This window comes from Dasypus novemcinctus, unplaced genomic scaffold, assembly GCF_030445035.2.
Source record: "Dasypus novemcinctus isolate mDasNov1 unplaced genomic scaffold, mDasNov1.1.hap2 scaffold_174, whole genome shotgun sequence".
In the NCBI taxonomy this organism is placed as follows: domain Eukaryota; kingdom Metazoa; phylum Chordata; class Mammalia; order Cingulata; family Dasypodidae; genus Dasypus; species Dasypus novemcinctus.
In genome coordinates this window covers 576,662-588,892 of record NW_026688162.1, presented here as the reverse complement: position 1 = coordinate 588,892, position 12,231 = coordinate 576,662, and the positions used below count along the sequence as shown (strand labels likewise).

The 12,231-nt window shown below is 47.4% G+C and overlaps 1 protein-coding gene across 1 annotated transcript in view; it reads left to right on the top strand.

The window, feature by feature from the left end:
• LOC101431246 (olfactory receptor 1f45-like) overlaps window positions 1–12,231 on the top strand; it is a 36,900-nt gene that overhangs the window by 23,628 nt on the left and 1,041 nt on the right. The window lies entirely within an intron of this gene.

The following is a 12,231-nucleotide window of genomic DNA, read 5'->3' as shown; positions in this document are numbered from 1 at the left end:
CCAACTTGGGGAAGATCCTAACTTGTGGATCCACCTCTTCCATCTCTGCTTGCAAATTGGCCAATCCATGTGCAAGTTCATGCTTTTATTGTAATCCTCTGTTGAAAGCACCAAGAAGCAGCCGGTCCACTTTCCAATCACTTCTTCTAGAGATTGAGGCTCCATGATCTCTTGCACAATTGTCCAAATTCTCAAGGACTATAGTTTTACACAATTTCCTTTGGTCTAAGGGCAGGTGATCAGCTTTCCAGCCTGCAAGAGCCGTGTTCTTGCAACTCAACTGTAGGCAACATATTTTCAGGGTAGCACCCCACTTCTGGAACCATTTACTGTATTTATTGGGATAAAAGTCTAAGCTCCAGTAAAAAGAAGAGATCACTAAGGCAATACTTCCCGCAGGATAGTTTCCTTCTCTATCTAGTTCCAGATGTACAGGAGGCTCTGTTTCATGCAATCTTTTAAGGTGCCAAGTTCCTTCCAACACGTTTCTCCATCAATCTCTGAGATGGGTTTATTAGTTACTAGACTGCCGTAACCTGGATGGTTTAAAACAATACTCATGTATTGTCTCCCAGTTGTGCAGAGTTGGCAGAGTTGGCAGAGCCCTGCTTTCTCAGTAATCTTGGGGGAAGGACTTGCCTCTACTGCCTTCTGGTGGCAGCCAACAATCCCGGGCTTTCCTTGGCTTGTGGCTGCATCACTCCAACCTCGCTTCCTCCACCATCACGTGGCCACGTGGAGAACAGCTCTGATGCCTGCATCCTCCTCCACCTCACTCTTTTTCCACTTCCTTCCTGTGTATCCTTGGGTAAGCCATTTCACCCCCCGAGCCTCCTCCCATCTAAAATAAAGATAATCACCCCTAGAACACAGGGGTGTTAGGATGTTAAATGGGATCACGCAGAAAGTATTCAACTATGGTGCATCATGATGGAAAACAAGATGAGTGTAGCTGTGGGATGGATAATCATATTTTATGTAAAGGTGCATCAAGATAAAACGCAACCAGCACCTCAAGCCTGCACTGAAGAAGCCATTTGAGATTTCTTTTAATGTAGGGAATTTAAAGAAAAATACCAAGAAGAGGATAGCCTCTTTGGCACACAGATTGGTCTTAGGAGATGCAGCTGGTGTCCCCTCCCCGTATCTCTTTGGCCCACCCCACGTTTCACCTGCGGACGCTTCCCATTCACCCTAACATCTTCCACAGGGCATGTGTTTGGCTCCACACAGGGCATGGCAGAGGCATCAGGTTGAAAACACCTTAGTTTACCTGGGCTGCTATCACGAAGACCACACAATGCGTTGGCTTAAACCACAAGCATTTGTTGACTCACAGTTCCAAAGGCCAGTAGTGCAACATCAAGATACCGGCAAGTTGGGTGCAGGGAAGGGGAGGAAGAGAAGAGATGTGGAGGCATTCTCGGGACTTGAAGTTGTCCTGGGTGGTGCCCCAGGGACAATTGCCGGATGTTGCATGTCCTCCCATGGCCCACTGGATGGAACATAGCAAAGTGTGGGCTATGGTGTGGAACACGGGACATGGGGTGCAGCGATGCCCGGAGATGTACTCACCAGACGCAATGGATGTGACATGATGATGGCGGAGAGTGTTACTGTGGGGGGAGTGGTGGGGTGGGGGCGGTGGGGGCGAATGGGGACCTCATATTTTTTTATGTAATATCTTTCTTAAAAAATGAATAAATTGAGTAAAGTTTGAAAAAAATAAAAAGCAAACAGGAAAAAATAAATAAATAAATAAAGCACACATCTCATTTCTGCTATTAAACTTTAACATTTTGGAGAGAAAAAATAAAAGGAGTTAATTCTCTATATGTGTTTTTATTTTTTTTAATTGACTTTGTAATAATATTACATTAAAAATATATATATATGAGGTCCCATTCAACCCCACCACCCCACCCTACCTCTCCCCCCCCCAGCAACACTCATTCCCATCATCATGACACATCCATTGCATTTGGTAAGTACATCTTTGGGCACCTCTGCACCTCATGGTCAGTGGTCCACATCATGGCCCATACTCTCCCCCATTCCATCCAGTGGGCCCTGGGAGGATTTACAATGTCTGGTGATTGCCCCTGAAGGACCATCCAGGGCAGCTCCATGTCCCAAAGACGCCTCCACCTCTCATCTCTTCCTGCCTTTCCCCATACCCATCAGCCACCATGTCCACTTTTCCCAATCCAATGCCACCTTTTCTATGTGGACATTGGATTGGTTGTGTCCATTGCACCTCTATGTCAAGAGGAGGCTCAGATTCTACATGGATGCTGGATGCAATCCTCCCACTTTCAGTTGTAATCACTCTAGGCTCCATGGTGTGGTGGTTGTCCTTCTTCAACTCCATCTTAGCTGAGTGTGGTGAGTCCAATGAATCAGATTGTAGGTGTTGGAGTCTGTTGAGGCTCAGGACCTGGCTATCACATTGTCAGTCCAGAGATTCAAATCCCCTAAATATATCTTAAACCCCAACACTAACTGCACCTCCAGCACATTAGCATGAAAGTCTTATGAAGAGAGATCCCATCTGAGTCCAGATTCATCACACATAAACACCATTTCCAAAGAGGGGCCATCTGACCTGGTAGTTAACCCCATCGGCCATGACCATAACTCCCATGGGTCTCTTTAGCCCTCAAAGGAACCAATATCTGGGGGTTGTATCTGCTTTATTTGTCTCTCTGACTCTGCTCAGTTGTGCATAAGGGCAATCCTTCTGCCAGCCTCCAGACTCTTTTTTAGAAACTCGTAGCCATATAAACTCATTTCTCCTTTCCATTTCCCCCTTACTTTAGGTCAAACAGCATTTTAAAGTCATGTTATTTTATGTAGACATGGATATTCTGCTGATCCGCATTGAACCTTCCGTATAAGGTCATTTTCCAGTTGCATCATCAGTTGGTAGTTGATAGTGGTCCCTCGGTGCCAGGGAGGCTCATCCCCGGGTGTCATGTCCCACGCTGGGGGGAAGGCATTGCATTTACATGCTGAGTTTGGCTTCGAGACTGGCCACATTTGAGTAACATGAAGGCTGACAGGAGGAAATTCCCAGGCACAATGCTGCTCTAGGCCTTGTTCTTATTTTAGGCTTATCAGCTCACAAGCATAGTCATTAGCATCAGGGGCTCACTGTTGAACTCTCCCTCCCTCCCGGTCCCCGCCGCTGCACCTGGGAGACTGTCGCTGCTCCCCTAGGTACCACGACAGGGCACCACTGGCCAGGAACCCAGTACCCCCCCTGCTGTGGTTTTTAATTGTTGCCACTATGAGTATATCCAAACATTACCATGCACCCTGGACATATGTTCTGTACAGCTCCCTGTCAGCCATATATCACCTGTCAATTGTATCCTATACCAGTATTCCTCCATTGCCATTGTTGAACCACTCTGTGATCCAGAACTCCCTGAAATTTGAAGCCCAATATAATGTCAGGGTCCCTTACTAGGAAATGGCATATAGCAATGGGTTTAAAGGTTAGATAAAGAATACTTGTTGACTTGGAAAAAATTCTACATCCTATCTTTTTCTTTTTTTTCCCCCCCTAATTATTGAGCTTCTCTTCACAGGAGCCCTAGACCACAGCAATGCATATATATAATATACAGCACTCCCATACATCCACCACAAAACCTTTTCCCTTCCACAGCGATACTCTTACACCCTATTCACATCATATTTACTTAACGTGATGTACAGAGTCTGAGACAATAGCTTTCTAACAAGGTGACATCTGTGCTTACATTGTGGTGCATACTTTAGGATACACAGTTTTTTAAATTCTTAGTTATCCTATGTTTTACATTATGGTTTACATTATCAGTCTGTCATCTCCTATATGTTATGCTGTAATATTACATGTTTTATATCCATCCTTGTGTACTCTCACGAAACTCCTCTCTTACCCCCCATTTACCTTCGTTCCACACATTTAAAGTCCATTTTCCCTTCCACCTTGGTGCCCACAGTGACAGCCAACCTCCGTTTCCTGAGGAGCCACTTCCAGAGATAGATGGAATAGTGTTCAGGGCCTAACTTGCTCAACTGCCCCAATGCCCTGGGAGCCACCCTTTCTCTCGAGGGATACAGTTCCCTCTATTTGATGGCATTAGTCCTCCCCAGGATGTGGGTCCACCCCCACTCTCACTACTTGGGTTTCTACCCCATGGTGTCACCCACTCTGGCAGAATGAGCATTTAGACATTCCCCAGGAGCCCGTCCTGCATCAGACCCTCCCCTCCGAGCATTCTAAACAGGTAACCCTCTTTATTATATTTTGATATGATTTTCTCAGCATTTTACTCTCCACCAACACCTGACCCTCTCCTGTGTTCATATGCTACCCCTCCCTCCCCCCACTTTTGGGCAATGTTACCCATCCGTCCCTCCCCAGCCACCCTCAAACCCGCAAAGCCCCAACCAAAGGCAACCCCCTGCCTCCCTTTTATCTCTTCTTTGTGTTCATACTTACCACCATCTCGTCTTAAATTCCACCCCTGCAGACATCGGCTCACATCCTTCCTCCACCCCCCGATTTCCTGTAAGCCTATCGTTCAGTCTCTTGCTATCTAGAGCAGCTTGTTTATTTCATATCATTGAGGTCATGTAGTATTTGTCCTTCAATGTCTGGGTTGCTTCACTCAACATAAGGTTCTCAAGATTCATCCATGTTATCACATGTGTTTGTAGTGTGTTTGTTCTTACAGCCGAGTAGTATTCCATTGTGTGTATATACCACATTTTATTGATCCACTCGTCTGTTGATGGGCATTTGGGTTGATTCCAACTTTTGGCGATAGTGAACAATACTGCTATGAACATTGGTGTACATATATCGGTTTGTGGCCTTGTTTTCAGTTCTGCTGGGTATATACCCAGCAGTGGTATTGCTGGGTCATATGGCAAATCTATGGCTAGTTTTTTTGAGAAACCGCTATATGTATTTCTAAAAACCTCATCCTGTGACAATTTTGTCAGTCACATTTCCCCAGAAAATTATCCACTTATTCAATAACAAGTAATTATACTAGTTTACAATATTTTAAAAATTGTAAACCTGTTATTCCATCCATTTACTTCCATTTTAATTGCTCAGTCTTTCTGGAGATTTGTTTGTGCTGTTGACATTTTTTAAAAAATAATCAAATCAAGCTTTGATAATATTGTTTATTACATAAAAAAAAAAAAGATACCAGCAAGTTGGGTGGTGCTGCAGGGACAGTTACCGGACACTGTGTGTCCTCCCATGGCCCACTGGGTGGACTGTGGGAGAGTGTGGGCTATGGTGTGGACCACTGACCATAAAGTACAGTGGTGCTCAGAGATGTGTTCACCAAATGCAATGAATGTCTCATGATGATGGAGGAGGTTGTTGTTATGGGGGGAGGAGTGGGGTGAGGGGGTGGGGGGTATATGGGGACCTCATATTTTTTTTAATGTAATATTATAAAAATGAATAAAGACAAAAAAAATAAAATAAAATAAAAATAAAAAGATATCGGCAAGGTTTGCTTTCTCCCCAAAGACTGCAGTTCCAGTCCTGCACTGCCGGCAGTCCTAAAGTCCTTTGGTTTTCCCATCGCACAGCAATGTCCTCTCCCTTCTTCCTCTCTTCTGATTTTTTTCCTCCAATTTCTGGCTTTTTATGAGGCTTCCAGTCATCCACCTTTAGAGCCAGCCTCACTCAGTTGAGCCACACCTCAAATAAAAATAACATCTTCAAAGGGGGGCTGTTGACTGTGGGTTCACTCCCACAGGAGTGGGTTAAGAATCAGAAGACGTGAAATCAGGACACATACTTCCACCTGCCACAATGCTGAATAGGTAACCTTCCACCGATAAGCCAGCGTTTGAAATGCGGGTATTTTTTTTAATGATTGCCACGTAATTTGGTAGCATAAAAGGATTGTTCAGATACATAGACACCCTGAGCAGAAGGAGGCAGCTTTGGCTAGCTGCCCAAAGTCGTGCTCTTTCCTTAAAGCCATACTTCTCCACAATGGGGTTTGAGAGGGTGATTTGCCCCCAGGAGATTTTGGCAATATCTGCAAATACTTGTGATGGTCACAACTTGGCAACAGGGGCGGGCTATTGGTATATCGAGTGGGTGGGTCCAGGAATATTGCTCAACACTCTACAATGCACAGGACAGCCCCGTACTATGCCCTAAATTGTGTGCTTTATATGCTCTTTAAGTCATCCTCTAAGGTTTTCTTTTAAGATTTAATTTTTTTATATATTTTTATTTATTTATGCCTCCCTGCCTTCAGATGGTTCACTCATCTGTCTGTCTGTTTGCTCATTGTCTGCTCACCTTCTCCAGGAGGCACCAGGACCCAAACCCGGGACCTCCCACATGAAAGGCGAGTGCCCAGTGGCCTGAGCCACATCCGCTCCTCACGGGCTGCGGAGTCTGCTGGCTTGTGGCCTCTACTCCTTGAGGAGGGGGCAGAGTCTAGCTCTGTTGGGGCAGGAGGCAGCACCTGCTCATCCTCTTTTAGGAAGCTCAGGGACCCAAACCTGGGACCTCCCAGGTGGTAGGCGGGAGCCCAAGTAGTTGAGTCACATCCACTTCCCACCATTACATTTTAAATTCAACAACTCTGGTTTTTTTTTTCACTTTTAGCAGTTCTGACCGGTTCTTTCTCAAATTGGCCTAGCTGCGCATTCGATAGTTTCTTAGTCATTGCTCATTTTGTGTTTTCAGTTTTATATCTTTATTTCATACATAGTTATTGTATATTCTATAGCTCACACGTCTTATCTCTGGAGTCCCCTGGGTATCTGCTTCTGTTATGATTATCCGTGCTTATATTTAATTATGGTAGCCCAGTAGTTCATTAGGCAGTGTTGATTATGAGCCTATATTTTTGTTGAACCTATCTATGAGAACTCTAAGAGCCTAAACACAGGGATGTTTTCCTCTAGGTGATGTGTGTTGACTTCTGCTGGTTGCCAGAGTCCACTACCAACATGAGACCAATCTAACTTCCTTTGCATGTCCTAGACTTGGTGCTGGGGTCCCAGGCCAGCCAGCCCCCCATGAGCGAGGAGCCGAGACAGCAGTACACAGGGCCAACCTGCTTTATGGCCCCTGCACCATGGGTTTCTCTGCCTTTTGCATTTCCTGTGTTGTTTTTGCTTTCTATCCTTGTATGTTGAGACCTTTGTTTTAGTAAATGTAGTATCATCGCACTTGTTTGAAAAATGGCATGCTTTAATTCTTCACCCCCTCTCTGCAAGGTCTGAACATCTCCAGGGTCCCAGGAGATACCTGGAATCACAGGGGCCAAGGAGGTGTCAAGAGCTGTGCAGCATTGGGTGGTGAGTCACACAATAACTGAAAGAATATCCAATTCCCCTCCTGGGGAGCTCTGCCACATTCTCTACTGAACAGCAAAAATCCCCTGAGTACAGAGGCAGTGACTTGTGAAGTAGGATGGACCACTGAGGGGTCTTGATATTGATGACTGTACTTAGGAACCTTTTCTTCTGAAACTGAAACTTAACCTAATAATATAGGTTGCCTAAGAGTTACCTCCTGAGAGTCTCCTTGTTGCTCAAATGTGGCCTCTCTCTAAGCCAAACTCAGCATATAAATATATTACCTTCCCCGCCCCCCCCCCCATCATGGGACATGACTCCCAGGGATGAGCCTCCCCGGTACAGAGGGATTACTACCAAGCACCAACTAGCAATGCCACTGGAAAAAGACCTTGACCAAAAGGGGGAAAGTGTAAAGACAAATGAGTTTATATGGCTAAGAGACTTCAAAGTGAGTCGGGAGGTCTTGCCAGACGTTATGCTTATGCACATCTCAGCAGGATCTCATTGACTGCCACAGTAAATATTGCCTCAAATAGTGGGGCTACTGAAGGTTCTGCAGACATCCAAACACTATAGTCAGGGCAGACAGCTTAGGAGTTTGGCACCCTGCCAGTGGGCCCTACTTTGGAATTGATGTTCCCCAGTATGATGCAGTTGGACTGAGTCATGGTTTCCCTACACGTGGCTCTTCTGCCCCTTCTATCTGAAGCTATAGTTAGTACTAGAGCTGATAGGTTTATGTCCAAGAGACTTAAATCTTTGGCCCATTCAAGTTACAGTTGAGTCCTGAATCTCAGCAGTGTTGTAACACATACTCTCCAGTTCTTTGGACTCACCCAGGACAACTAACAAGGAAACGATGATGGACAAAGACCATCTCAAGGAAAAGAGAGAGTCTAAAATTGCAAGCAAGGGAATCCCATCCATCTGCTCCATGGGATCATAGCCCCCTCTCAATTAGAGGTAGAGTGGGCATCACCATCCCAGAATCCTCAGGACTGGGGAATGAACAAAGGACTAGAGGAGACTTACTGGTATTCTACTAGAGACTTATTGTGATTCTAGCAATGGGAGAACTTTAATCAATGATGTGGAGGCAGTAGCCTCCAGAGGTTCTGAGGGGAGGGAGAGGGAAAAATAAGTGTACTATGGGGGCATTTTGGGGACATTGGAATTGTCCTGAATGATGCCACAATGACAGATACAGGCCATTATATATCCTGTCATAACTCACAAAATTGTGTGGGAAAGAGTTTCAACTATGATGTGAACTATAATCCAAACTTCTACAAGCAATGCTACAAAATGTGCTCATCAATTGTGACAAATGTACCACCCTAATGAAGGATGTTGTTGATGTGGGAAAATGTAGGAGGGGGAGGGGGAGTATATGGGAATCCCCAACGGTTTTTATTTAACATTTATATAATCTAAGCATCTTTTTCTTAAAAAAAAAAATTTTTTTTAAGAGCTGTGCAGGATCTGAGAACTTTGTCTACTTTCAGGCTGACCACAGAGGCTGTCGGTTTCGCGGACACTGGACAAAGGTCAGGGTAGCCGGGACGCTGCAGGTGGCCGCGCCAACCTTCTAGAGTGGAATGCGGGAAACCTGCCCAAGCTTTCTCTCAGAGGGAGACTTTTTTAAAAATTAGTATATGGACAACAAACAAGCAACGCTCTTTATCTTCCAAGGGCGTTTGCTCTAAAAACATTCCTGAGCAGACGCTGCACCCAAAGCCCCCAGCAGCTGTGCTCACGGGATGGACAGAGCCCCACGGAGAACTGTCTCTAGGACGGGCGGTGGCTGCTGTCCACTCAGGCTGCCGATCGCGCACGGGTGACTCAGAGGCCTCTAAACTCGAGAGTCAGATGGCCCGGGTTCGAATCTTGGCTCTGCCCCTTCTTGGCTGTGTGATCTTGGGCAAGTTACTTGACCACTCTATGCCTCAGGATCTCCCAGTGTAAAACGGGAATCGATGTCCCTGCTTCGTAAGGCGGTCGTGGAAACGACGTGCGTTTACGTGGGCAGGGATCTTAGGACAGTGTTGGCACAGGGAGAGCCACATCGACACTAGCTGCAATTGTGATTCATCACGACGCCACAGAGCCTGTGGCCATGCCTGTTTTTTTTTTTTTTGTCTTTTGTTTTTTTAATGTTACATTAAAAAAATATGAGGTCCCCATATACCCCCCACCCCCCTCACCCCACTCCTCCCCCTGTAACAACAACCTCCTCCATCATCATGAGACACTCATTGCATTTGGTGAATACATCTCTGAGCACTGCTGCACCTCATGGTCAATGGTCCACACCATAGCCCACACTCTCCCACAGTCCACTCAGTGGGCCATGGGAGGATATACAGTGTCCAGTAACTGTCCCTGCAGCACCACCCAGGACAACTCCAACCCCAGAAAACGCCCCCACATCACATCTCTCCCTCCCACTCCCTACCCCCAGCAGCCACCATGGCCACTTTCTCCACACCAATGCCACATTTTCTTCGATTACTAATCATAATAGTTCATGAATAGAATATCAGTAAGTCCACTCTAATCCATTCTCTCTTCCTCCATCCTGTGGACCTTGGAATGGTTGTGTCACTCCACATCTATATCCAGAGGAGGCTTAGATTCCACATGGATGCTGGATGGAGTCCTCATGCTTTCAGTTGTAGGCACTCTTGACTCCCTGGTGTGGTGGTTGACATGCTCTCTAAGCCACGCAGTAACCTCAGAGTCTGTCCCAGAACCTCCGAGAGGCCACGGGAGCCCCTGCTCCCTTCCCCCAACAATGACCTACCCACGAGCCTTGGGAAAAAAAACCTGGCATCAGGGCAGTCTTAGGGCCCCCAGGGACCAGACTGGAGCCGAAGGACAAAGTGCACGAGGTTCTGGCGAAGAGTCAGGGGAGCCCCCCCTCCTCCGCCAGCCTCCCCTGGCACGGGGCACACTCTGCAGCATCCTTTTCCTGCCACCGTCGTCACGTCGGCCCGGAGCGGGCAAGCCTGCACAGGGGGCAGGCCGAGAGGCGCCCTCTTCCTTTCCCACCTCTACTCGGTAAATCCACCTTGTCCCTGTTTTGGGGCGTCTTGATCAGCCAATGGGGCGCCGATGCAGAGTTCCAGACATGTGTTGGCTTTTATAAAGGTTTTTATGTGGGGTAGAAGCTCACTGTGACAAGGACCTAAAGAGTCCAACTCAAGGTACCATAAGAAGGTACTTCCTCACCCAAAGCCATTGGCCACGGGTTGAAGCAAGATGGCGCCCATCTCTTGAAGCAAGATGGCGCCCATCTCTGCCGGGTCTCTGTTCCCGCCGGCCTCCCTCTTTTTTTTTAAGATTTCTTTTCTTTTCTTTTTTTTTTATTTAATTTTTTTATTTCTCTCCCCCCCTCTCCGCCCAGCTGTCTGTTCTCTGTGTGCATTCGTTGTGTGTTCTTGTGTCCGCTTGCATTATCCGGCAGCACTGGGAACCTGTGTCTCTCTTTGTTGCGTTATCTTGCTGCATCAGCTCTCGGTGTGGGCGGCGCCATTCCTGGGCAGGCTGCGCTTTCTGTCGGGCTGGGCGGCTCTCCTTACGGGGCGCGCTCCTTGCTCATGGGGCTCCCCTACGCGGGCACACCCCTGCATGGCAGGGCACTCCTTCATGCACGTGGGCCAGCTGCACACAGGTCAAGGAGGCCCGGGGTTTGAACCCTGGACCTCCCATGTGGTAGACGGACGCCCTATCCTTTGAGCCAAACCTGCTGCCCTGGGCTCCCTCTTGAGATCCGTGGGCTCAGGCCCCTTGAGGCCTCGTAAGTGAAATCCTCTCCTGGCACAGGACTTCTTTCCTTCCACGCCTCCTGTGTCAGCCTCACCTCCTCCCAGTCTCAGCTGTGGGCTCTCAGACAAGATGACTCATCTCTCCCCGGGGGCGTTAGCTGCTCGCGCCTTCTTTCTGCCATGTGGCAGGGTCAAAAAAAAAAATGACAGAGCTCTGTCTACCCCGTGTCTGTGCGCATGTCCGTTTAGATCAGACCCACCGAGGAGGCGGAGACTTAACCTGTGTCGCACTTGACCCCCATGGCCAAAGAAAAGAAGCCCTCCAAGCCACCAAATCAAAGTCCCCTCAACTGGAATGAATGCAATCAAAGGGTACCACGCCCAGAGGAACAGAGTAGTTTACAAACATAATCTTTCTCTCTTTGGGATTCATAAAATAATCTCAAACTGCCACATGGGGCAAACCGTATCCCCCCAAAAGACAAGTTCGAGCCCTGACCCCTGTCCCGTAATGAGATATTATTTGAACATAGGGTCTTTGCATTTTTTTAAAGATTTATTTTATTTATTTATTTCCCCCCACCTCCTCATGGTTTGCATTTTCTGTGTCTGCTTCTCGTGGGCTGGTCTTATTTTTAGGAGGCACCAGAAACTGAACCCAGGACCTCTGATGCGGGTGGGAGGCACCTACTTGCTTGAGCCACCGTCGCTCCCTGCTTTGTTGTGTCTCTCATTATGTTTATTTGTTTGTTTTATTGCCCCCACCCCGCCCCAGTTGTCTGCTCTCTGTGTCTTCTTTGTCCGCTTCTGTTGTCAGCAGCACAGGAATCTGTGTTTCTTCTTGTTGCGTCATCTTGCTGTGTCAGCTCTCCGTGTGTGCGGCGCCATTCCTGGGCAGGCTGCACTTTTTTCACGCAGGTCGGCTATCCTTGTGGGGCACACTCCTTGCGCCCTACGCGGGGACACCCCTGCGTGGCAGGGCACTCCTTGCCCGCATCAGCAGTACACGTGGGCCAGCTCCACACGGGTCAAGGAGGCCTGGGGTTTGAACCCTGGACCTCCCATATGGTAGATGGACGCCCTGACCACTGGGCCAAGTCCGCTTCCCTCATTA